This window comes from Ambystoma mexicanum, chromosome 13 (genome assembly GCF_040938575.1).
Source record: "Ambystoma mexicanum isolate Mex_15411 chromosome 13, UKY_AmexF1_1, whole genome shotgun sequence".
Taxonomy (NCBI): Eukaryota; Metazoa; Chordata; class Amphibia; order Caudata; family Ambystomatidae; genus Ambystoma; species Ambystoma mexicanum.
Window position 1 is genome coordinate 370,993,235 of NC_090938.1, and position 26,054 is coordinate 371,019,288.

The 26,054-nt window shown below is 47.2% G+C and overlaps 1 protein-coding gene across 5 annotated transcripts in view; it reads right to left on the reverse strand.

The window, feature by feature from the left end:
• The window catches only part of TOX4 (TOX high mobility group box family member 4), a 583,240-nt gene that overhangs the window by 311,787 nt on the left and 245,399 nt on the right, over positions 1-26,054 (reverse strand). The window lies entirely within an intron of this gene.

Sequence of the window (26,054 nt, forward strand, 5' to 3'; positions counted from 1 at the left end):
AAGGTAATCAAACGAAGGGTAGACGGGTACGCACCTTAGATACATCTGACACAGCACATGAGAGCCAAGGGACCACTCCGGTGGGGATAGTGCACGGTACAAATATCCTTTAACATTAACACATGCAAATAAACCATACCACACATCCTGATATCCAAGCCATCTGCAGAGAAGATAAACATGTGTAGATGAGAATAAATATCCCTTTATGCATAGTGGGATCTCAAAACTGATGAAAAAGGAAAACGGAGCACTTGCTTTAGCCTCAGTGGAAACAGTACAGCTAAGAAAGACTCCATAAATTGTACAACTCAAGCCTCTAGACACAATCAAATAACCTCTTGCACGGATGCCTAGTGTGAGGTGTCAAAAATGAAAGGTGGACAAAAAGATGAGTTACTTTCCCCTGGTAACGTTCTTTCGAATGGATGTTCCTCATCTTACAATAATTATCTCTCCAGCTTGAGCTGCTCCCCCCCCTGCCCCCGGATGTGTGCCGTCTCATCGAGTCGATGTCCCTCAAGGGCCTATGTGCGACTGTCAACGTCATCAGCAGTATAAGTAGCGCACCCAACGCCCGTTGGCTTCAGTTCTGTTTTCACCCCCTGAAGAGGAATTACAAGGCGTACAAGCTCCAAGAAATCAAACAGTGCAAGAACACGTAAATTGTATGGCAGGATAGGCTGGCAGGAGCAATGAGGAATATGTGGGAGGAACATCCAATCAAAAGAACGTTACCAGGGGTAAGTAACTTGTTTTTCGAATGGATTGGGTCCTCGCACGTAATCCTCATCTTAGGATAGATTCCCAAAGCAGTAATAATTTGGTGAAGGAAGTACTAATTATATTTTGTTCTAATCATGTACCGAATGAAGGACCGCTTTTGCAAATTGCCCTCCCTGACTGGAAGATGAACCCAGGCAGTAGTGTCTCACAAAAGTGTCAACAGACGACCAAGTTGCCGCTGAACAAATGTCTTCGTTTGGGACACCTCTTTAAAGAGCAGCAGTGGTTGCCATGCCCATAGTGGCATGGGCCCTTAGGCCTTCCAGCGGGTTGTTGCCCGCTAATCTGTAACATTCACCAATCGTCAGGAGGATCCATCTGTATATGGTTTGTTTTTTTAACGGCTACACCCAATTTGGGGCCAGTATAGCCAATGAATAATTGATCAATTTGGCGAAATTTTGTCATTCTATATATGTCCTTTTGGGTTGAGTTTATGTAATCTTTCCTCCTTTCCTGGATAAGGAGGTGGATAGAAAGTTGGTAAAGTGATTTTCTGCTACAAGTGGAAGTCAGAGACTACCTTAAGTAAGAAAGAAAGTTTCAACTTGAGAATAACTGTGTCTTTATGGAAAACTTTATGTGGAGGTTTACAGGAAAGAGCCTTTAACTCGCCTCCCCTGCGGGATGACATTGCAATAAGCAAAACAGTTTTGAATGCTAAAAGTCTTAATGAGTATCAGTGTAGATCCCATACAGGGACCTAGAATGGAACTGGTGGAAATGCATTAGTAAGGCCTTTTAGCAATTGAACAATCAGAGGTATCCTAAAACATGATTCCTCTGTGAAGGGTGCTTGAAAATAGCGCCACCAGGTAACCTTTAATTGTTCCAATCTGGAGTCTGAGATTTGCCAAATGTAACAAAAAGGAAAGCACCATAGGTGTGTCACATAGAAAGGGATCTGCATTCTTATCCCTGCATCAGCTGCTGGACTTGTTCCAACTACAGCGGTACAAAGATTTTGGTGCTGGCCTTCTGGCCGAAAGCAAAATCTCCATTACGTCATCCGGGAGGTCCCAATCCTTGCATCTCAGCCTTTCAGAAACCATGCGTGAAGGTTGAGTGTCTTGACCTCTGGATGGAGAATCCGACCTTCCTCTCACGAGAGAAGATCCTCTCTTTGTGGAAGACGCATTGGAGGGCAGATGGACATGTCCAGAAAGTCTGGGTATTACGTCCTCCTGGCCCAATACGGGGAAATTAGGATCATGGATTCCCCAAACTTTCACAACCTCCTAATCATGTGGGGAATGACGGGGACTGGAGGAAATGCATACAGGAGTGGAAACTCCCTGCCCATTATGAATGCATCCCCTAGAGCTCCTCTTGGAGGAAATTCCCTGGAGCAAAACAGTTCGCACTTCCGGTTGACACTGGTCGCAAACCGATCCACTTGAGGGGTTCCCCAAAGGGTGATCTCTTGAAGGACTTACTGAGCTAGTTCCCACTCGTGCTTCGAGCGTCTGCCGCTGTGTTCTCCTCTCCAGCTAGGTGAACTGCTGATAGGGAGATTCCTTCTTGAATTGCCCAGAACCAGAGCCACATTGCTTCTCTGCACAGTGGTAGTGACCCTACACCACTCTCTTGGTGAGGTAGTACTAGGCCACTGTGTTGTCCGTCATTATCAGGAAATTCTTTCCTCGTACAGATGGCAGGAAGGACTTCAGCGCTAGTCCGATTGCCCTCTGCTCCAAAAGGTTGATGTGTAGTTTGGACTGCAATGGAGACCAACAACCGCCGATTGTCAGATCGTTGGTGTGGGTGCCAAACCCTGTGAGTGAGGCATTCGTCACTACCGTTATCTCTGGCCATGGCTGCCAAAAAAATTCTCCCTTAAGAATGTCGTCCTTGCAAGCACACCACAGAAGGTCCCGAGAGACTCTGCTCGGAACTTTCAGGTGGTCTGCAATTCTGCCTGAAAACTGGGACCCGAGAGCCCATTAAACGGATCTCATTCTAAGGCAAGCCTCTGGCACCAGAAAAATGCAGGATGCCATGAGACAGAGCAGCCTATTAAAAAATGTTTTATTTTTTTTTAAACTGAAGATGCACTCTGGAATTTGGTAACCATCTGCAGAATGTGTCGAGCTCTCAACTCGGGTGGCGAGACTTTCCCTGAGGAAGAATCCAGGACTTCCCAATAAATTGGAATCTTTGAGATGGTATCATGTGAGACTTCTTATAATTGAGGGAGAAGCCCAGTCTGTGGAGAGTGTGGCAGGTTACGCTGAGATGTTCACAGGCTTCTTCAGGTAAACCAGCCCATATCAACCAATCGACTAGGTAGGGGTAGACTTGAATCCCCCCTCTCCTGAGACTTGCTGCCGCCACCAACTTGGAGAAAACTCTTGGGCCGGACGTCAGCCCGAATAGCAGAACTCGGAACTGATAATGAGAACCGCCAACAGCGAACCTCAGGTACTTTCTGTGATTGGGATGGATAGGCGCATGAAAGTAAACATCCTGAAGGTCCAATGATACCATCCAGTCTTGGAGTTGGAGAGCCGGAAGGATTTGGGAAAGGGTATGTCATGATCTCTGCTTCCAAAAGGTCAGGGTTTTCCCAACTCCCTTGGAAGAAGATCCATAACCCAGGTTCCGAGTGCCAACCAGTCCCAATTGGGACCTTTTGGACCCAGTCCAGGCGCCAGTGGCACCAGGCTCATAAATATGCCCAGTCCCAGCGCTGGAAGTGCCGGGCTCATAATGCTTGGGTGGACTTACCTGCAGCAGACCATGCTGCTTACTTGCCTGCCAGTTGAGCCTCTGATCCTCTTCTGTTTGGAACTACTTTTCCTGATGGGTGGGGCAGGAGCCACTCCCTAGATTCAGAACACTGGAACTCTTCTGGAAAGCAGGAACTCTTTTCTTACCTAGGCGTGGCTGTGGAAGGAGACACCTAAGCACTACAGGAGGCTATTTAAACCACACCCGATGGATGAATCTTGCTTTGCGTTATTCTGCATCCTCTGCAGCAGAACGCTCATCGTGTCTTCTGCATCTGATCCTGGGCCTAAGGAAAAAGGCTTACCATCCTGAATCCAGTCTTCAGCAACACCTATAAAGACAAGAAAGAACAGGTTAGCATTACGGTCTTCAGTGACAGCTCTTCACTTACCTGGTCCATCGGCTGTCACCAAAGCCTCGCGCTGCATTCCGGCATCTGAAAGACAAAGGCTTACCTACTCTTCGTGCGCTCCGGAGGTCTTCACACTGCATTCCGGCATCTGAAAGACAAAAGCTTACCAACTCTTCGCACGCTCCGGAGGCCTTCGGCGCTGCATCCCGCATCTGAAAGACAAAACAAGGTGCGTTTAAAGACATTGGGGAACTTTAATACTCACGTGCCATTACTCCTTTCCACATCTAACCCAGTGAGTATTCCGGCACCCTGCAGCCGCTCCGAACTTGTACCTGCAAAATAAAAAGACAGTTAGAGCGCATCGTGAAGCAGGCAACAAGAGCTTACTTACGTGCTTCCAGGCGCTTCTATTCATCACACTGGCTCCATCTTCAACTCACTTCAGCCCTTCATCCGCCATCGCCGGAACCCTGCAAAACAAGAGACATCATTACTAAAGACTTTAAAGACACTAGGATTACTCGAAACTTACCGTTCGTGCAGTAAACGACGGACAGCAGTCCTCTGAAGTCAAGAGGCCTGCTCCCCTTATCCAGTGAAGAAACTGGTTACAGCACCCTGCCCCGAGGCAGATGGAGAGCACGGCGTTCACTTACCTAAGGTGAGAGCGTTAACCTTTGGGGTTCTACAGGAGAAGAGGAAGGGAAGAAGAGAGAGACATTCAATAACCCAGTTCCTTAATCCCATATTTTCTATCTGCAGACATCTTACCCTTCGAGTCAGACATACAGTGCACAGAGGTCCAGCCCAAAGAGCCAGCCGTGTGTTACACATCACCTTTGAAGATACGGTATACGCCCAGTCAAGACCGCCGCCTCTACGGGAATCAGGTGAGCGTTACAGGGTAACCATCTTGAACTTGAGGAACTTGTTCAAGTTTCTTAAATCCAAGATGGGTCTCAATCCTCTGTCATTTTTGGGAATAAGAAAGTATGGGGAATACCAACCCTTGTTCCTTTCCACTACAGGTACATGTTCTAGTGCAGGGTCAACATTTCCTGCACAAGGAGCGGATCTGGAATTTTGAAAGAGGTGCTCCCCGGTGGACGATCCCAAGGCCTTTTTTGGAAAGGAAGTCAGTAACCTTGGACTACAGTTTCCAGTGCACAAGCATCTGAAGTAACTGCCTCGCCATCCGTTCAGATGCTGAATAAGTCTGCCTCCCACCACAGTCTTGTGAGTCAAGGCCTCAAAGGGGTTTTGAGGCGGCTGCAGCAGCTGCTGATGGTAAAACTGCTGCTGCTTGGGTTGGCTTAGCACCTCCCCCTCGTCCACCATGAGGGAATCATCTGACTGGCTTGTCCTCTTCCTCTTCAATTGAGTAGAATCGAAAGGACTTACCCCTTCAGGAAGATGAGCCAGAGTAGGGTTGTTGAAGCTGACTAATGACGGTGCTAAGGGATTTAGCTGCGCCTTTGAGGTCTGCAGCTTTTCCAAATGCTCATCCGCCTTACTGCCAAACAGCCTCGAGCAGTCAAAGGGCATGTTGAGTAGTCTAGCTTGCACATATGGTGCAAACCAACCACTTAAACCTGCTTAACTGTGCTAGCTGCAATGGATCTGCTGATGCTGTCTGCAGTATCCAGACCTGACTGGAGACATTCACCCATTGCTTCCTTACCATCCTTGATGATTGCCAGGAAGCCATCTCTTTCCTCTCCTTCAGGGAGGTGGTCAGCCGCCATAGCTATGCAGTTCCACTGGGTAAACGTAAACCTTGACAAGGTACGAAGATCCATTAGTAGATTTTAATGCCATACTGCCAGCAGTAAATACCTTTCTCGCCCAGGCATCCCCTCTCTTATCATTCTTATCAGCAGGGACGGATGGGTATGCCGACTGCTTGGTAGATGTAGCAGCCTGAATCACCAAACCTTCTGGTGCTGGATGTTAAGTCAGATACTCTGGGTCGCTGCTGGATGGTCTGTATTTTTTAATCAATTTCTTTTTCACTGAAACCACAGTTTCTGGCGTCTCCCAATTTGCGGAACCCATTTTTGTAATGCAGTGTGAAATGGCAAAATTCGATCTTTCTGGGGGCCCTGGTCAAAGTTGCTCCAGCCTAAAAACTCTATAATCTTACTCATTAGTCTCCTATATGAGGAGTCAGCATTTTCAGTAGGATCTGGTTTGCCAAATTGAAACACTTGTGTATAGGCGCGTTATAAATACCATATCATATCAAATTCTTACTCGGGAGAGATATCTAGCCCACTGGCTGACTGAAGGTAGTCATATAAGTCCTTTAATCTATATTCATCAGAGATCAGTTCATCTGGCACATTAGGTGTGCCAAATTTTAACCCAAATTGGGGTGTATCATCATCTGAAGGTTCTTCATTATCTTCATAGATGGCTGATAAAGACTTTAAAAAGTCTTTGAGGCAAAGGTTTGAAAACCTTTTCCTGGACTACCAGTGCTTCGACAATTTCGAAGTCGGGATCGCCTTTGTCGGCGTCAACTTCGATACTGGTGTCAACGGTCCGAAGCAGACGGTATAAGCAAAGGCATCCACGTTATCGACTTATGTTTCTTTGTAGGAACTCTTGATGGGCTGGATTCCTGACTCGTCAAAGCCCTCGACGATTTCTCATCAGATCGCTATTTTTCTAGATGCAGAACGGGTTTAAGGCCCCGTTTCGAAGATTTTGTCTTCGATTTCCCTTTGTCACCTTTTTGTAGATTTTGCAGACTGGCGAGGGGCATGGGTTTTCTGCTTGTCCTTCAAGGGGGTCGAGGCCGCATTCTCGAAGATTTTGAGCATTTCATTACGAAACGCATCCCACTTTGCTGGGTAGTCAGATTTAGTTGGGCACTTGAATATCTCAGCCGAGGAATCACTGGAGGTCGAAGGTGACCTATTACGCCGTTTCTTGGCCTTTTTCGAAGAAGACAAAGAATGGTGTGATCGACTTCTCGATCGAGGACCGCTTAGATTTATTTACGTCGAGAAGAATCCCTTGACTCATCAGTCTTTCTCTTTGAACTCTTCGAAGGAGACTTCGACAGCAACCGCCCCACCACCAATTTACCTTTACGCTTCTGAGAGCCTTTTCGGTCATCACCTGACTGGAGCCACAGTCGTAGGTACGGTGACCGGTACCAATACACCACAGACATATGCGGTGGGGTTCGGTGATCGACATCTTCGATCCAGTCTTGGCACTTCTTGAAGCCAGTTTTAGGCAATGATGGAGCCGGCTGGGAAGATATTTTCGAAATGAAAATAACTATCGAAGCTCACAGAAGAACAGAAGCGTGCTGTAATTCTCGCAAAGCATTAGCTCGGAAAAATGGAACTGAAGCCAACGGGCGCTGCGTGTGCTACTTATACTGATGATGACGTCGAAGGCGACAGTCATACGGAGACCCCTCGAGGGACATCGACGAGACGGCACACAGCGCCCCCTGTCAAAAAAAATTCTAAAGCAGCTGAAGCTGGAGAGAATTTTCGTAAGATGAGGAATACGTGGGACACAATCCATTCGAAATATTATTCTCCAAGTCAGACATTTCATTAAACAGAAACGGGTTGGGAAAAATGCCTCTCTTAGCCCTATTCTAAAAAGTATTCTCCCCAACTGAAAACTAAGGAATCTGTGTCAAGTAGTCAGCAACTTAAAAAGCCATCCTTGTGTCCAAAACAGTCTAAGCTGACCCTCACAATAGAAACAAAACAAGTGTATGGAAATGCCTTTAACTTGACATTAGCAAAACATGTTTGTGACAATGAGACAGCCAGGCGGCTTGAAGGAAATTAAAAAAAATGGGTCTTTATTCAGACTATTTCAAAAAGGACAAAGAAAAATAAGCTTTAATCAAAATTTGCTGTAATGTCCTTTCTCTGTGCTTAGGCTTCTGCTCTGGTCCTTGCAGGGAATGTGGTAAGGACTTCTGGCAAGACTTCTCCTTCTAGTCCTCGTACGCCCACCAGCCTTCAGCAGCTCCTGATGTCCTGTCTGGTTCGATCTGCAACAAAACCAAGAATGAACACCCTCTCACCTTCCAGCATTGTCTTTATATAGGTGGAGTCACAGTCCAATCAGTGTTCACTTCCTCCTCCAGTCTATATAAACTCTCCCAAGCCCCACCCCCTTTTCCCTTGAGGCATTGCAAGCTATCTTCGACCTTGACTTCCACCCGCTCCCTGTCCCAGTCATCTCTGACCAGGTAAGTTCTTTATTCCTGGAAGGGTTTTTGTGGGTCTCTGGAAGTCTCGTGTTTTTGTCCTGCCCTATTATGTTGTCACAAAGCTGACTTTCAGAATCCGCGGCTCCGCGGTTCTCATGTGGGTTACAACTGCTGAGTACCCGCAGGTTCCTCATGCCGCAGCAGCCCCGCCTCTCCCTCCTTGTGGTTCCTTGACTTCTCTGTCGGCTGTCAGAGTCGAACGTCGGCTTCTCTTCTAATTCGCATGAGTGCTGCGTTCTGACTCTCGTGTGTCCACCCGGAGATTCCATGTCTTTTAGACAGCCGCCAGAGTCGAACGTCGGCGTCTCTGCTACTTCGCAGAAAGGCTGCATTCTGACTCTTTTGTGTCCGTCCTGGAGTTCCACATTACCTTTCCCAGTCTGTGCGTCGCCTGGATTAGGTATCTCCTGACCCCACCATTCTCCAACCAAGTGGGTCTCTGGGTCTCTGGCCCCTCCGTGGTATAACTGACCCTCTTGACTGTTACAATGTTCATCAACAAACTTAAAAGCATAGTTTCCCTTCCATGGATTATTTAGGTAGGATGGCAAAAAGGGTCTATTTATGCAACAATTCCTTTGTGTCAAAGTGTTGCTTTATCCAACAGTTTCTCTGTGTCTTTGCTACCGCATTCACGCTCTTGTTCCAACAATAAATACCATAACAGTATTTCTTTAACTTCAAACAAATTCCATAACAGACTTTCTTTACCTTTGTTTGTTACTCTTGCGGATTGCCTGGTCTACTCTCCTGCCAGGAATCTATGGAGTTCTCAGAGCCCCTGGTATACACCCCTGCCAGGACTTCTGCAAACTTTCACGAGGTAAGGGTTCTCCTTTCTCACCCTTTTCTGCTCATGGTCCTTGCTTCCCAACTGCCTGGTATATTCTTCTGCCAGGGCTTTTTATTTGTTTGACTGTTGTATTCACTGTACAAAGTAGCACATGTCCTAAGGTGTTCAATATATTTGCCTATGTTAACAATTGTTTCAACTTTCCCCCAAATTGCATCTGGGCTTGTTGCGGCCCTTTGTTTTGTTGGCTTTCAAATATTCTTATTGGCATTTGAGCACCCCACCCATGTAGGGAGGCGCACCCTGACACGTGTCCTGCTCCAAGTTGGCTCTTGGATTGGGTTCTCCTTGCTGGTGTTGACCCTGTCTGCCCACCCCGGAGCTGTGCTGTTAGCTGAGAGGGATTTGTACCAGGTCACCCCATGATCCAGAGATTTGGGACCAGTTTGTCGCCAAGAATTCCAGTAGCAGTCTCATTCGGAGCCTGCAGTGTGTAATGAGGGGTATGCATGAAGCCATTGTTCCGAGGAGCCACATGCAGTGGCGCACTGCTAATCACCTGCCCGGTATGAACATCGGGAGCAATGCCCCGAGGGTGTCCAGCCTTTCCGAAGAGGAGAGCACTTTGGGCTCCTGCATTGCAAATTCTGCCCGAAGAAACACTAGCTTATTTGACAGCTGCAGTGAGGATTTCCTGTAGTGGATGGCAAAACCCAGGTCTGTGGACTGTCTTGTCTTTACCAAAGATGGTGCTCGTACAAACCAATCGTCTAGATAGGGGTAGACATGGGGGCCTTCTCTGCAGAGACAGGCTGCCACCGGAGCGAGGCACTTTGTGAATGTGCATGGTTGCGATTTTAGGCAAAACAGGAGAACCCAGAATTGATAGTGGGTGTTGTGGAACATGAACCGTAGATCTTTCCTGTTGTACTCTGGGAGGATGGGGATGTGGAAATATGCGTCCTAGCGATCCAGGGACGCCAGGTAGTTGTGCTGCTGAACTGCTTTATCACCTGTTGCAAGGTGCATTTCTGACTTTTATAAGCTAGTTTTGTTTTCGTAGATTCACAATGGACGTCCACTTTCTTTGTGGTTTGCGTACTACGAAGTAGAAGGAATACACTTGCTTCATCCTGAATCTTTTGGGGACCTTGTCTATGGACCTTTTTTGCAGCATGAGCTGCAACCCCTCGAGGAGCACACTTCTGTGCACCTGAGGCTGGTGGTCTGGGGGCATGGGAGGAGGTATTTTTATAAATTCCAAGAGGTGTCTGTAAGCTACTGCGTCCAGGACCCACTTGTCTGCTATTTGTTTCCAGTTGTGGGAAAATCTAGAGGCCTGCCCTCCAAACGGGCTGCGCTGCGGTGTATAGTCAATGTTGAGCTTTCCCCTGCCACCCCCTTGAGAGCGGAAGGATTGTTTGCACCGCTGTGCGTGTCGGAAATCCTGCCTTTGGTACCCTTGGTACAACCTTTTATAGCCCTGGGTGTAGTAGAATACCCCTGGAATACGGTCTGCACCCTCTGCTGGGGCAGGATGTAGACGGCCTGCAGCTCTTCTGAAGGGACGAAAGGACCGTTGATTTTGCTGGGGCATAAGGGACCAGACTGTCAGTATCTGTCTTAATGGCCTCGAGGGCTTCATCAATTTTCAGGCCGAAGAGCTCGTCCCAGTCGAAGGCCATGTCGATCTCCTTATGGAGGACGTCGGTGCGATGTCTGTACATCTGAGACATGTCTAGCATCTTAGGACGGTGCCATTCCCTACTTGTTTCAACCCGGTCTCTGCAAGGTCCGCAGCCATATTGATGCTATGGTTGGAGGCTTCCACTCCTGTCTTGAGGATCGCCTTTGCCTCTTTTCTCTTTTCCTCCTGGATATGCTCTAGGAATGGGGCCAGTTTGTGGGCGATGATTGCGAGGGAATTGGCTGCGTTTACTGTGGTGGCACCTATTGGCAGCAGCTTCTTCCCGAATGCGCCTTGTTTGAGTGCCTCGTTGCCCGGAGGCACTGAGCATTTGTTTGTCCGATTTGGCCTTGCAGCGAGCCGCTGCCAGTGCCACTGACTCTAGCGAAGGTTGAGATGTTAGACACGTTGGTGCGGCTTCCGACGTGTTATATCTTTTGTCCAGCCAACCTTTCACAGCTGGTGCCGTTAACAGGCATTTCATCACTGTTAGGCCTTCTTGCCAAACATGATTGAGGATCAGTATGGACACCACCGCCTTCATCTTGCCCATGTGGTCAAGCAAGAAGCATTCTTTTTCATCTTCAGAGGAGAGGCAGGAAAATTCATTGCATACCCTCGTGACCATCGAGTGGAAGCCACAGATGTCATCCGGGGGCAAGGGCTTGGAAGACTCCTCCGCCAGCGCATTTTCTTATGAGAACTCAGTGTCCAAGTCATTGTCCCTCTGGGAAGTGAGTGATGATGTTGACATGTCCAGGGGATCATCGGCGTCTGTGTCCGCCAGTTCACCTTCCTCCTGTGTAGGTCGCCTTAGGGATGAGGATATCCGGCACCTCTTGGGAGGAGACGAAGTGAAGGCTGGTGATGCACACCCTCCCCTGGACGGGGTCTGGAGGACTGGGGAGGCGAGTGAGAGACTGATCTGGATTGCAAGCAGCTCTGTGGGGATCTTGTCACGGACCTGCCCATGGATCTTGACCTAGATTCGGGAGGGGAGTGTAATCACAGCGTTGAGACGGTGGCTGCAGGGGAGACGGTTGCAGGGCTGGCAGAGCCCGTTTCATCTGTGCTGCATCCAGTTGGTTTATCACCTTCTGTAAGGACTTGCAACGGCAGTTAGGTTTATGGATTTGTTAGTAGTGACTGCATTGCCTCCTCGTGTGCCCGTAAATGGCTCTGCCCTGGTGAGGCCAGTCTCTCCACGTTGCTGTTGCAGGGCCTGATCCGATTGGTCCTCCCCAGGAACGTACCTCTAGTGTAGGTGGCCTGCTAACGGCGTCTCCTTGTAGGATGATCAACGTCTCAGAGTCTGAACCTTGCATTTGTTCATGTTGTGTCTCAAAGACTATATCCATCACGTGTTGCAATATTTCCTCCAGGATGACCTCAGGGTATGCAATTGGACAGATTGAGATTTCTCAGACTCCGAGAAGCAGTGGGAGGAATAAGGCAACATGGCCGATGACCAGGGCGTCTATGCTGACATTTTAGTGTTGTTTCCAATACACAGTTATATCCCTTCGGATTCGACATTGAAGCATCAAAAAGAGTGGTCTATGCAGTAATTTAAGAACACTGTCCAAACTGATGTCTTTTATGGAAAGGCACAAGTCACATTCAAAGAGAAAGTTAAGTATTACAGAGGGCATACCGCTTTATAATAAAAGCAAAGATGAATGTCCCTATGGGCACAATCGGACCCTTTCACAGATCAAGAAGATTTTGCAGACACTGATTCATATCAGGAGTTCCGCGGTGTAGATCCAGACAAACCGCACAATGCCATCCCCTGATGAAGTAGACACTCCAGCTTCATCGTCTCAGAGGACCATTTTCAATATTCAGACTGCTTACAAATAACAGCTGAACAATATGTGTAATGTAATTTATTGTCTGCATTTCTTTTTCTGCAACTTTGTACAAATTGCGCCCTGATGCCCCCGGGCCTGATGGTTTGCGCGTTATAAATAAACAAAATACAAATACAAATATGAAATACTTACCAAAGAATCAGATGAGATTATGGACTTCCTAGAAGACATTTTAGAGGGGAGTTACATGTTGGCACATGGTATTCCGTTTCTTGCAGAAATTAACAAGAGAATAATTCAATCTTTAAATAAACCTGTCCCCACAAAACCTGTCAATCCAAGGGTGGAGAAGAAACCCAAACCCTCCAACTCTGACCAAAAATACATCTGGGATCAGCTAGAGCTTGCACCAGGCTCCCTAGTGGTCATCTCCACTAGAAAAAGCGCAAATACAACCATGACTAACAGAGTATCCCCAGACATGGAGCTCAGGTAGATGCATAATTCAGAAAGGCAGCCTCAAATCCAGCAACCACTCTAATGTGAAGGTGTAACTGGGCACACTGCGACATGGAGGATGTACTTAAACATGTCCCACTACATGTGCCTGCCTCATTATGAAACATGCATATCCGAGGGGAAGAAAACGGCTAACACCATCATCAATAAAATGCTTGATGCAGTGGACACAGCAGAAAGCCAAATTGCAGGGGCAACCGTTATAAAGCACCATGCATGGCTGAGAGGCTCGGGATTTAAAGCAGAAACCCTGGCCACCTTACTGGAAAAGCCTATAGAGAAGGCATGTCTTTTTGTTAGTGAGGTAGATGGTCAGATGTCAGGCAGGTCTTTTCAACCAAGAGAGGGGCTCAGGCAAACCACTGTTCCTTTCAGCCCAATATCCTCTCCCAAACCACAGGTTAATACACACAAAACCAGAGTAGTAGCTAGTTTACAGGGACCCAACAGCAGCACGCCTACTTATCGCTCTCTAGGCAACAGTGTAGAGGTAAACCCAGGGGAATAGGGCAAGCCCCTAGAGGCACCTCTCCTGCCTTTAAACCATGACTTCAGTATCCATGTCCCCTCACTTGTCACCTCCGTGGCGGATCGCATAACCTCATTCCTCCCATACATAGGAGGGTTTACATTCGATCAGTGTGTGCTTTAAACGGCTGAGAGAAGGGTATTCCATCGAATTATTAGAGACTCCAGAAAACCTGCCAACACACAACAGAAAGCTGCCGCAGAATATCAGGAGCCCTAGAAAATGAAGTTGAGGCCCTTCTACAGAAAGGCGACATTGAGAAATCTAAACCAAGGAATTTACTCACTTTATTTCTTGGTACCAATGAAATACAAAATAAGTGGCCCGTATTAAGTCTGAGGCCAACATATTGATATCTTCCACTACTTCCAGCTGCAGCTACGCAACCAAGAACTTGGACTTGTTCCAGTATATCCTACAGCCTCAGGTTCTGGGGGCTGTAGGTTTGATCCTTCCCCCCTGTGGCTTCTTTTGTGTTTCCGTCGACGAGAGCTTCGTCCACGATGCAGACGACGAGCTGTCTTTTTGCCAGGACCCCTTATCTGCGGTCAACAGTGTTTTTTTCTGTGCCTTATGCGGGCGCACCTGCCTTCTGCGACAGGAGCCCTGTTCCCTGCTTGTGCTTTAATGACCCCTCCATCGACGAGCAGATCTTTTGCTTACGTTTCGTCAGTGCGGCTGTAGATGGGTCTTTTTTAGGTGATGCCGTCGACGAGACTGACGTCAACTTTTTGCCATGTCCAGATGATTTGGAATGACCTTCTGGCTGGTCAGATGCCACGGATAAGGACACAGTCGACGAGGAGGTGTCCACAAACATGGTGACCATAGAGGGGTTTTACGGCTTGAGGACCTGGCCAGTACCAGGGACATCAGATGCTCCTTGCGTCCCTCTGATGTGGAAGTTGTCCCCAACAATTTGTCTGTCGCCTTACCAGACAGTCATCGACTTACTCAGTGTCGATCCTTCCACAGATTTGGACCTGTGCTTATGTTGCTTGGATTTGTCCATCGACTCCCCGGACGATTTCTCGGTCATCGACATACTCTGCATAGGGCTGCTCCTTCGCTTGTCAGATGACTAGGTCCTTTTCACGGGTGATGGAGGTCGTTCTGGAACTTTGAAGGACCTCTTCTCACCCGCCAAGGGCACGTACTGTCCCGTCGACTGCTCGTAGCTGTGATTGACTCGGTGCTTGCGCTAGATCGGCGGTCGTTCCTACGACCTGGCCCTATCCTTGGAGCGTGTTTGCTTCTCTGTGGGGATGGCCATTCTCTTCGACTCAACGTCAGAGGTGTACTCTGGGTAGTTACCCTCATTCAACCAGCATACTAGCCGCCGGTTTCTGTCCTTAAGGGTGTTACGCTCATCTGGCTCCCACAGGGGCGTCGGTTGGACCCGGACTGCAGCGGCCTCCACCCACGTGATGCGCAGTGCAGCGATGACTGACTGGATCTGCCCTCCTAATCTTGTCAGCTTGACCTGTAGAAATATTCTCCTACAAGTGGAGAGATGGATTTAGCCACTTGTGGATTCAAGTGATGGCACCCCCACTGTCCTCCCCGCTAATCACCTCTGAGCGCCCTCTCAGAAATCTCACCTATTCTTGAAGGATGAGCCCTCCACCCTGCGAAGCACGCAGGGGCACGTTGATGAACAGTTACTTCAGGGAATCGGTATTTGAAGAGTTGTAGACGAATCCTGGCTCCAAAAAGGTCCTGGCGAAGAGCCGTAAGTATATAGTTCGTAAGAATTCAAAATGTCTGGAGTTCACTCCTGTCCGATTCCTCTTATCTTGCAGCTTTGACCCAATAAGACGATTGACAGCTGAAAGCGCTCCGGTAAAAGTCTGTGTTACCCAACACTGTCTGGTAAATAACGCCAAGGGTTAAACTTGCTGCTTTCTCCTTATTTTACAGGTGCGGCATAAGAAGATGTGGCGTGCTGATGAATTATACCTCCGGCGGTAAAATCAGGTAAGCATATGGCGGTTAAAGAGATTGTCTCTGTCTGTTCTCTCTGCTCACCTTGTTGATTCTTGTCCCCCTTAGGTGCCGGGATTCGGCGATGTAAAGATGGAGACAGCGCTGGATCGAAGAGATGCTGCATGGAACGGCGAGTATGGCGCGGCGCTGCTGCTGGCGATGCAACGCTTTTAAAACAAAGTCTTTCCTCTGGTTTGAAGATGCGAAATCAGGTAAGAAATCAGGCAATACTCTTGTTCTAACCTTTGCTTCTTTCCTTCTTTCTAGGATCTCCAGGTTCGAGGCGGGCGTGGCAGAAGGCTGGATGCTGCTGCTGGCACAGTGAATGTTACGCTGCTGGATGCAGAATAACGCGAAGCGTGTGCTGCTCTTCGGACGTGGTTTAAATAGCCTTCAAAGTAGTCCCAGGTAGGTATTCCTCCCCGACCACACCCAAGTAACAAAATAGTCCCTGAGGTAAAGTAGTCCCTTCCAGGCTTCACATGGGCTTGGATCTTCTTGCAGCATGGTCTGCATCAGGTAAGTGTGCACTTATGAGCCTGGCGCCTATGGTGCCAGAACTGATGTCCCATATGAGCCTGGCGCCTTAGACACCAGGACTGAACCCAGACAGCCCCTACCAGGGGTTGCTGGGTTTTCTCAAGGCAACATGATGCCTGCTCCCAGGGCTGATGGACGTGGTTTGGGTGCCCGGGTATGCATCATGACAGCGGGTCTTGGAACAAAGGCCTTTGCAGATGTCAAAACGGTTGACCGTGTGATGGGGTACAAACAATATATACAATCAGTACGTTTGTCCCCATCATACACGTTTATTAGCCCACAAGTGCCACAGCTCTTGAACAGGGGTCTTTGTTTCCCCTCCATCCCCACTTAACTGCCACACAAGGAGTTGTCCTGCCAATAAGGACCTGAAGAATTCCTAGAAGAAAGAAGATTTGTCAAATATTTGACTGGAACTTGGAAGTGTAGATTCCATGTCGAGAAAACCTGAGGACTCCCATCAGCTTCAACACAGGATCAGAATCTGAAGGGAGGAGGGACTAGTGTCTAGCCACTCGATGCCTCATTGGTTGGGAGAAAAACCACCCCTAAGAAGAGCGACAACCTACAGAGTTTTTCTTGCTTTCAGTGGACAACCAGGGAATCCCAGTCTGATTCCGGGGAATGTTCACAGCATGTGAATCTATAAAAGATCAAATGCTGGAGGAGAGCGGGTGATCTGATCTACACAAGCAGGGTTCATTGAAAATCCCTACTGCTGTGTTGGCCTGGATAAGTAACTTAACTGCCAGAGAAGACCCAAACTCATGTTAGGGAGGTTTTCTTAAATCTGGTCATCAGGATCTTGAGGCAGGTCTTTCTGACTTGGGTACCAGTTTTTTCCACAAGGCCCTCTAGGTGATAGTGTAGCTGAGCAGCTTAGACTAAACAGGATGTGAACAGGGTGGTTTTACAGATGGCCCCAGCAACACACCAACATTCAACAACAGTTCCAAGGGTTTTTATTAAATAAATAAGGGTTGCGCCTATCTCGCGCTCATCTAAAGTGGACAGTTCCCCAACTAGCCCAGGTTACCTCAAAGGTTGTGGATGTTTAACAGATTTGTTAAACAAGTGAACCCAGTCGAGCACTTTAGCGTAGTGCAGAAGGAGAGAGACATGGCGAAAGTTAGCTGGTAGGTGCGGGTCAGTTCCTTTCTGTTTTTAGGAGAGGGATGACCGTGGTCACTTCAAAAATAGAGGGAAAGCAAGCAGATTCAAAGGACAGGTTTAAGAGTTGAGCGAGGTGAGAGGCCACTAAAGGGGCAATAAGTTTGCCTAGCTGAAGAACAAGAGGGTCTGATGGGGCTCAAGAGGGGTTAGCCTTCATCAGTAGAGAAGTATGCAGAATTAGGAGTGGGAGCTAGAGGCAGAGGATGATGGCAGATTAGGCAGGAGTTTAAAATGTAGGAGGAGGGAGTGTGAGGAAGGTTAGGAGAGTGTCTCTAATTGTGAAAAATGTTGCAGCTAAGTATTCAGCTCGGTTATTAGCTGTCAAGTGCGGAGTTGATAGATGGTCATAAGTTTAGGAGGAGCGAGAAGTGACATTTCGGTGCCCTGTAGCCAGAAAGGATGGTTGGAGCGTAACGAGGGGGAGGTAGAATTGACTTTTCGCTCCATCAAGAGTGGACTTGAGAGTTTAGTTCAGAGTGGTAGAGTTGCAGGCCCTCAAGCTGTGGGAATGCCCATATTTGACAGCAGCCGACGCATGGGACTTACGGTTGAAAATTAGCAGTGGGAAGTGAGATGAAGAGTCCTAGTAGGGATTGAAAGCTGGAGAAAGCAGTGTTAGTGGACGAGGCATCAGGTGTGAAGGACGAGAGTGAAAACTAAGTCAAGAAACAAGAATGAATGGCAGATGGTGTACATTTTCCTTTTAGTAATATGTGCGGCAAGGAGTGGGGAGAGATCAGAGGGTGGAAAGGAGATGGTGTTGGAAACAAAGGAGTGATCAGATAGGCATGGTGTGACAGTAGAATTAGAGGCTGAGAGAGGTGGAGATGAAGAGATCCCCTCCCCCCCGCATTCCCCCCAGTCTGGGTTGGTAAGTTATGGCTAGAGTGGAGAGCATGGTCATTAAGAAAAGACTGAAGTTCAGATTTCTGAGAAGTGGTTGGAGGGGGACGGTTAAAGTCGCCTGAGAGAATGAGATGATATTTAGCCAGAAGAGAATCAAGGAGTTACCCAAGTTCATCAAAGAACTGTCCAGTGGGATCAGGACAACGATAGATAAGATGCTGTGAACCGAGTGAGGCAGAGCAATAGTGGAGATGGTGAATTCAAAAGATGTAGAAGAGGATGTGGCAGTGGAGATTTGTGAGGCATTGAGGCTGGAAGAGAATAGGTGTCCGATGCCCCCACCTCCGCCAGTCCGACTAGGGCTGCTAAGGTGGCAGTGTCAGATGGAGAAATGCAGGTTTTAGTGATGGCATGGAGATCGAGGGGAGAGCTGGTGTGATGAAGGACATTTTGTTACATATAGACCGAGCATTCCAGAATGCAATGCCGAGTTGATGCAGTAAGGTAGAGTAGAGAAGTTGAGTCTCAGAGAAAGAGCGGCAAGGTGGATAGGTGTTAGGGGAGGTTTGGTTTGCTCGTTGGCTTGGTTTGTTGGAAGTAGATGGAGTAGTGCGAGTATCAAGACATGGGTTTTATGATATGGATAGGAAAGGAGAAAGTTGTAGCGTGATTAGAGAAAGTGTAGGGAGAGGGGAGTAGGAGGATCAGCAGGAGCGAATGCATTATAGGCAAGTACTGCAGTAAGGAGAGAGAGAGCACGGTAAACAGCAAGCTAGAAGTACTCACAGGGGCAGCAGGAGCTTGTGGGCAAAAAGGGTGGTCAGCGGCTGGTTTTTGCCCTTCACTGTTCCTCCCATGGCCATGACGGCCGGGGCTGGACACCCCTACAGAGTTTAGAATTGTTTGGCCTGCCTTTGCAGAGGTTTTCTATTGCCCACCACTGCAGAGCATCTACTACCTCTTCTGAACCCACCGCTAGATCGTCCCATTGGCACAATTACTTGGGATCATTGTCTGGATAGTCCTGGTTGGATTTTTCTCATGTTTAGTAGTGCATTTGGTACTTATGTAGATGCATGAGGTCATCATACCCAGCACTTTCATTACCTTTCTTACCGTTACCTGTACGCCTTTTCGGAAACCAGGGAATCGGGTGAAGGAAGGCTTTGCACCCTTTCTGTGGATTGGTAAGCAATTGCCTGTTCAGAATCTATGATAGCTACCAGGAATTGTGTCTTCATGGGATGGTACAATACTTGACTATGTCTCGTTTTTGGTAAAACCTAGCTTGAAAGGCAGGTTCAATATTTTTATGCGTGTTCTCCAGGCATTCTGCCTGCGATTCCCCCATTATGAGGCGGTTTTCCAAAGAGAGTAGGTAGATTTTTTTCCCTGCATAATTGAGCTTCTGCAACTGCAAGCACTTTAGCGAATACAGAAGGTGCCAATGCCAATCTAAAAAGTTGGTACCTTGAACTGGTAGTAATGGTCCTTTCCTACCTATAACCTTCAGTATCTCCTGTGAGTGGAGAACATAGAAATATGAAAGTATATAACTTTGTATGTATCTGTGTCGATTTATACTGCGCACAGCTACCACCCAGGGACAGTCTCCAGGCACTCAATATGGTCATAAAAAATGCCCCCCTTTAATTTTTTTTAAGTGGGATGACTTCCTGTAGCATTGTCATTCTGAATTGTTGGGCTTTATGCATTTCGTATCGTATTGCATTGGTCATTTTTATACAGCCTTTCACCATTAGTATGGTCTCAATGCTCTGTAGGTTGAATGCCCTTGGGGGACCAAGGTCTAGATATGGGAAATTCAGTCAGCAGTTTAGAATGTGTGTGGGCATTTTAGACAATAAGGAGGAGGGCAGGGGAGGCCAAGTCCCTGCTAGCCATCCATGTCGAGCCGGCATGTGTATGGGTGCTGAGAGGTAGTCTGGAGAGTATGCGAGAGAAAGCGAATCATGTGTGCAGCTAAACCAAATTTTTATCACGTTGGATAGCTGCATGCTTATGGCAGAGGTGTTGTGCAATGTGTTTTGGAGTACTGTATGATAGCAGATGCGTTCGGGTCGGTGGCCGTGGCTTCGGCTAGTTTCCATAAGCATGGAGTGATATACAAACCCTTGTGTCCTGGCGGGTTTCTTGGTTGCGTAGCTGCAGCTGGAAGTAGTGGAAAAAAAATATGTTTGTTGGCCTCAGACTTAATATGGGCCTCTTGTTTTGTCTTTCTTTGGTACCGAGAAATAAAGTGAGTATATTCCCTGGTTTACATTTCTCAATGTAGCCTTTCTGTAGAAGAGCCTCAACTTCATTTTCTAGCGCTCCTGATATTCTGCTGCAGCTTTCTGTTGTGTGTTCGCAGGTTTTCCTGAGTGTCTAATAATTCGGTGGAATACCCCTTTCTCAGCCGTTTAAAGCACACACACTGACCGAATGTAAACCCCTCCTATGTATGGGAGGAATGAGGTTACGCTATCCGCCACAGAGGTGACGAGTGAGGGGACATGGATACTGAAGACCTGGTTTAAAGGCAGGGGTTGCGCCTCTAGGGGCTTGTCCTCTTCCCTTGGGTTTACCTCTACACTGCTGCTTAGAGGGGGATAAGGAGGCATGCTGCTGTTGAGTCCCTGTAAACTAGCTACTACTCTGGTTTTGTGTGGATTAACCTGTGGTTTGGGAGAAGGTATTGGGTCGAAAAGAACAGTGGTTTGCCCGAGCCCATCTCTTAGTTGAAAAGACCTGCCTGACATCTGACCATCTTCCTCACTAACAAAAAGACATGCCTTCTCTACAGGCTTTTCCAGTAAGGTGGCCAGGGTTTCAGCTTTAAATCCCGAGCCTCTCAGCCATGCACGGTGCTTTATAACGGTTGCCCCTGCAATTTGGTGTTCTGCTGTGTCCACTGCATCAAGCATTTTATTGATGATGGCGTTAGCAGTTTTCTTCACCTCGGATATGCATGTTTCATAATGAAGCAGGGACATCCAGTGGGACATGTTTTAGTACATCCTCCATGTCGCGCTGTGCCCAGTTACACCTTCACATTAGAGAGGTTGCTGGATTTGAGGCTGCCTTTCTAAGTTATGTATCTACCTGATCTCCCTGTCTGGGGGATACTCTGTTAGCCCTGGGTGTATTTGTGCTTTTTCTAGTGGTGATAACCACTAGGGAGCCTGGTGCAAGCTCAAGCAGATTCCGGATGTATTTTTGGTCAGAGTTGGAGGGTTTGAGTTTCTTCTCCACCCTTGGATTGACCTGTTTTGTGGGGACAGGTTTATTTAAAGAATGGATTATTCTCTTTTTAATTTCTGAAAGAAACGGAATACCATGTGTCAACATGCAACTCCCCTCTAAAATGTCTTCTAGGGCGTCATTAATCTCATCTGATTCACTGGTAACTATTTCATATTGTTCAGCTGTTTTATATTGTAAGCTGTCTGAATATTGAAAATGGTCCTCTGGTGAGACGATGAAGCTGGAGTGTCTACCTCGTCAGGGGATGGCATTGGGAAGTTGTCTGGATCTACACCCTCGAACTCCTGTATGACTCAGTGTCCCCAAAATCTTCCTGATCTGTGAAAGGGTCCGATTGTGTCCATATGGACAATTATCTTTGCTTTTATTATAAAGCGGTATGCCCCCTGTAATACTTAACTGTCTCTTTGAATGTGACTTGTGACTTTCCATAAAAGACATCAGTTTGGTCAGTGTTCTTAAATTCCTGCATAGACCACTTTTTTTGGTGCTTCGATGTCGATTCCGAAGGGATAGAACTCTGTATTGGAGACAACACTAAAATGTCAGCATAGACGCCCAGGTCATCGGCCATGTTGCCTTATTCCTCCCAATGCTTCTCGGAGTCCGAGAAATCTGCAAGCGTTTTCAGCTTCAACACTTCAGAGTGTTTTTTTCTTTTGGCGTCAATTCAGCAGCAGGCATATATTTAACAGGTGGTTTGTTATGTTTCTTGAACTCTTTTCTGTATGTGTCTGTTTGGGATCCTCCTGAGCTCTGCCCTTGTCATCTGTGGGGTTAACACCAGGCGCTGCGTGTGATGTGCTCTGTCTCTTGCCTATTGATATCGACGACTAGACTGTTTTACTTCCCTCATGCCTGTGCCCCTTTGCAGGCTCTAGATCAGCAAGGGCACTTCTCCATAACTCGCCCAAGGTCGAGCTGTCAGAGGTGGGTTTATGCCACAGTGCCTTCTTTGAAAGCACCTCTTTGCTTGGCTGTTGGGGGTCAGTCTTGACCCCTTCATCTGAAACTCCGACTTCTAGTTCCATTTCCTGGGCGCCAGACTCTTGCCATCTCAGATTCCACATGCATGCCCGTAAAAAGGCCAGCACTTTCAACAGCGCTCCCAAAGAGGTTTTGGTTTAATCGATGGCTCGCACAGCAGCGGTCTTCAGTGTGGTTCGTTAGAGACCACTGTTACACACCCTCTGTTTTCTCCAGGGCAGAATTAACATTGTATTCTCCATAAGGACCTCTGGGGAAAAAACACTGTTCCCTTACAGCACACAACTCGGACTAAAGACATTCTCTAGGCCTACATGTAAAATAAATATATTACTCACCAGTAATCTTCATTCTGCAGTAAGTATCTGCTTAGAGTCGCTTGCTTTGCATAGGCCATCTAGTGGTTGGTGTGAAGCATTACATAATATTTTGCGGAATTGTAAAAAGGGGATGGCTGGGGGTTGCAGAGTCGGGGGGGGGCGAAGGGGTAGACTTGTACCACTATTCCTGCCCGACGTTGCATTGATTCAAATGGTGGAGCCTTGAGTTTTATTAGTGCAACATCAAGATCCCAACCTGGTGGCGGGTTAGTTTGAGGAGTCCGACATGAAAGACGGACACATAGGTGAAGTTCTCACAACATTTATTAAATAATAAAAAGGTGTGATGAACACTTTTCTTTCCCTAACCTACCAAGATATTCCCTGCCTATCAAACTAATGCTAAAAGAAATTACCTGTGTCCAAAATTTCAGTCCCTCCGACTAACACAACAAAATCATACAGGAATAATTTGGTGATTTCAACATACATTCAAGTATAAAGAAAACAAGAATTCTTATCATCAGGGTTGGATTCCCTTCCCCTAGATCGATTCAGAATATGTTAAACCCAAGATCAATTTCAGAAAAGTAATTTTCCCTCGCCAAGTTCTATTCCAGGTGGAATACACAGTACTTTATATTCAATAAGTGCTTCACTTGGCAAGGTAACTGCCTTATATTCACTATTATGTCAATTGTTAAGGTTGTTAAGGTTTCCACTTGGCAAATCAAAAAGTCTTTCTTCATATATCAAATTGAAAAGTTAATTACAAAAAGATTCCTTTCTCAGACCACCAATCAGTTTTCACCACTTTACATTTCTTCTTCATAAACACTTTAATCAGAATAGATCATTCATAAGTTCTACTTTAGTCAGGATGGGTGTGCAACAATTCATCAAAACACAGAGGTGGAATTGCAATTATTTTCCACCTTCTACTTCAGCCACAAACTTCTACCACAGTTACAGCACTTCCACTTCTCTTCTTCCTGGTCCACTCACCTGCCAAGACAAACCACTTCTTGTCTCTTTCCTGATACACTTGCCTGCCAGGATAAAGCTCCTCCTACTAGTACTACTCGTACTCTGTGACAAGGCTTGTTCACAACTTTCCACACTTAATTCCTTAATGGGGGAGGTTAAATCATCATCTTCTGCAGTAAGTCTTTTGACTTGTAACACAATTGTCTTATAACATATTTCATACACAAGAGGTTGATAGTTCTTAGATTGATTTGTTTACCATTGGCAACACAGGTGGCAATTCTCCCCCCCTTGATCCTTTTTACGAGGGCTTTCCCCCTGCTGTCTGATTTCTTTCCACACAACCCACTGGTTGTTGACAATTTGACTTAAAATTTATAGAATTGATACATTCAATCTGCCCCGATATCTCTTAGCTTCGGCAATGCAGGAAACATGGTCCCTTATTTGGATATCCTTCTTTGGGAGAAATATATCCACGTTTCATATTTACCCTTCTTTGGCCTTGGTAATACGGGTTACAATGTTCTCTTATTGGGCCTCTCCTTTCACATAAGTTGTATTCACTTTGTTTAAATACTGCCCCTTTTAGGTTTGGATAATGCGAGTTAAGATCTGCTTCCATTTGGACTCTCTTTTGAATCATTACATTCCGTTTGCTTTAATGTAATTGTTCGGTATTCAAAATTAGCTCTCTTGAGCAGCGGTCAGGTTTGGAGCGCCCTGGGGTTACCTCGATTAGGCCAACTGACCAGTTGATGCTTGCGTCTCCTCTGGACCCGCTTCCTCTGCTTCACTGCTCGTCGAGTCTTTCCATATGTTTAACAGCTATGGTTGTTGTTAGGCAAGATTGCATGCAGTACCCTTAGGGTGCGCTACAACAACCCTGACCTCCTAGCCATAGCATCCCAACCTTTGGTATAAGTCTGTACTACACAGGTTGGTAGTGTGGACAAGTAGCCAGGCTTATCTCAAGAGGGGTCAATGTGAGCTGTAGGGGAGTACACAGAGATTCACAGTGACAAGTATTCAAGCAAACACTTACACACAGGGTTTCTTGATAGAACAATTATTAATTTACCAGTCAGTTAATGTAAGCCTTCTTCAGAAGGGAGCACTGTAAAACACCACAAAAATATACTTCAAAACTATACACTCTCTTAAGTGCAGAATCAGTAAATACCCATTTGGGATGCCATACAGCAGAGACCTACACCCAGAGGTGACTTCAATTGCTAGGGTGGGTGCTGTTGACATTAATGTATTACTGTTGGCATTCAGAATTAGTTAAGAACAAGTCACGAGGGAAAGATTATTAGAGCAAACCAGATAACACAAATATTCCTTGAACAGGCAAATATTTTCAGATCCCCCCAATAAGAGTCATTCAGTTAAAACAGGCTAAGCCAAAGTCAAAAGACAAGAGTCTATATGGGCTGAAGCAATTCTTTGAAGTTAAGTAGAAAAGTCTTTGCACAATGTCTTTGAATAAAAAGAAGAATCAATGTAGGGCCACAAGCGGTTAGACTTGCAAGTAGTAGAAGATGCAAGCAAATCTGCAGCAAGAGGTAAGTTCTTAGACTTTTTACAGTACCTTTAAAATGAAGAAAAGAGACGCACCACAGGCAAGTCTGTATAGACCCCCAATCTGATTCCTCTCCAAAGGACGGTGGCGACAGGACCACGACCGGAGGGCAGCACGAAGTAGGTGCGTGGCGCGGTTGGAACGGGGGGCCAACTGAACGCCCTGCTGCAGTCCGGACTGTTGCCCATACACGCCAGCACCCCTAGGCCTCATTCAGCGCTGGAGGAACCGCTGTGCATCATCAGAGAAACGGCGCACCACCAGATGAGTCATATCCCACACACCCGGGAAGCCGCGCTGTGGTCGGGTACTCTACTGCATGGACGCTGCGGGGACCCCAACTACTAACTGCGTATGAGAGTATTGTAAACAAGGGAATGTTGGTAACAAGTAGTCAGCTACAAACGCTGTTGACCTGAGGCTGAACGCTGCAATAGACATCGAGATCAAGCCTTTTGTCCGCCCGACTACCCTGCCCCAACCCCCCTCTCCCGAACTGCAGGGGCTCTGGGCGGACCCGTCGAACGCTAGCTGTCAGCGAGGCTCCCGTGGGGGTGAATTCCAGCAGTTACGCAACATCAAGGACTATTGGTAAGACACGCTCAGCGAGGGTTTGACTGCGCCCCAGCGACCAGTGTGGTGCAACCAAACATCCACATAAAATCACCGAAACTGTGCCTCTAAGTCAGTGTCGGCACACCGATCCTCAGACCTGCAGTGAGAGGAACTGGGTTGGGCAGGCCGATTGCCTCCAAAGGAGCAGTAGTCAATAGGCGCAGTTGCCTAGAAGTTCTTGCAAGTCCCTTCTACCCACGCGACTAGCAGGCAACATCACAATCCGACCCCGGGGTGGGTCCTACTGTGGGGCTCCTCCGCCTCGGTCATCTACCATGTG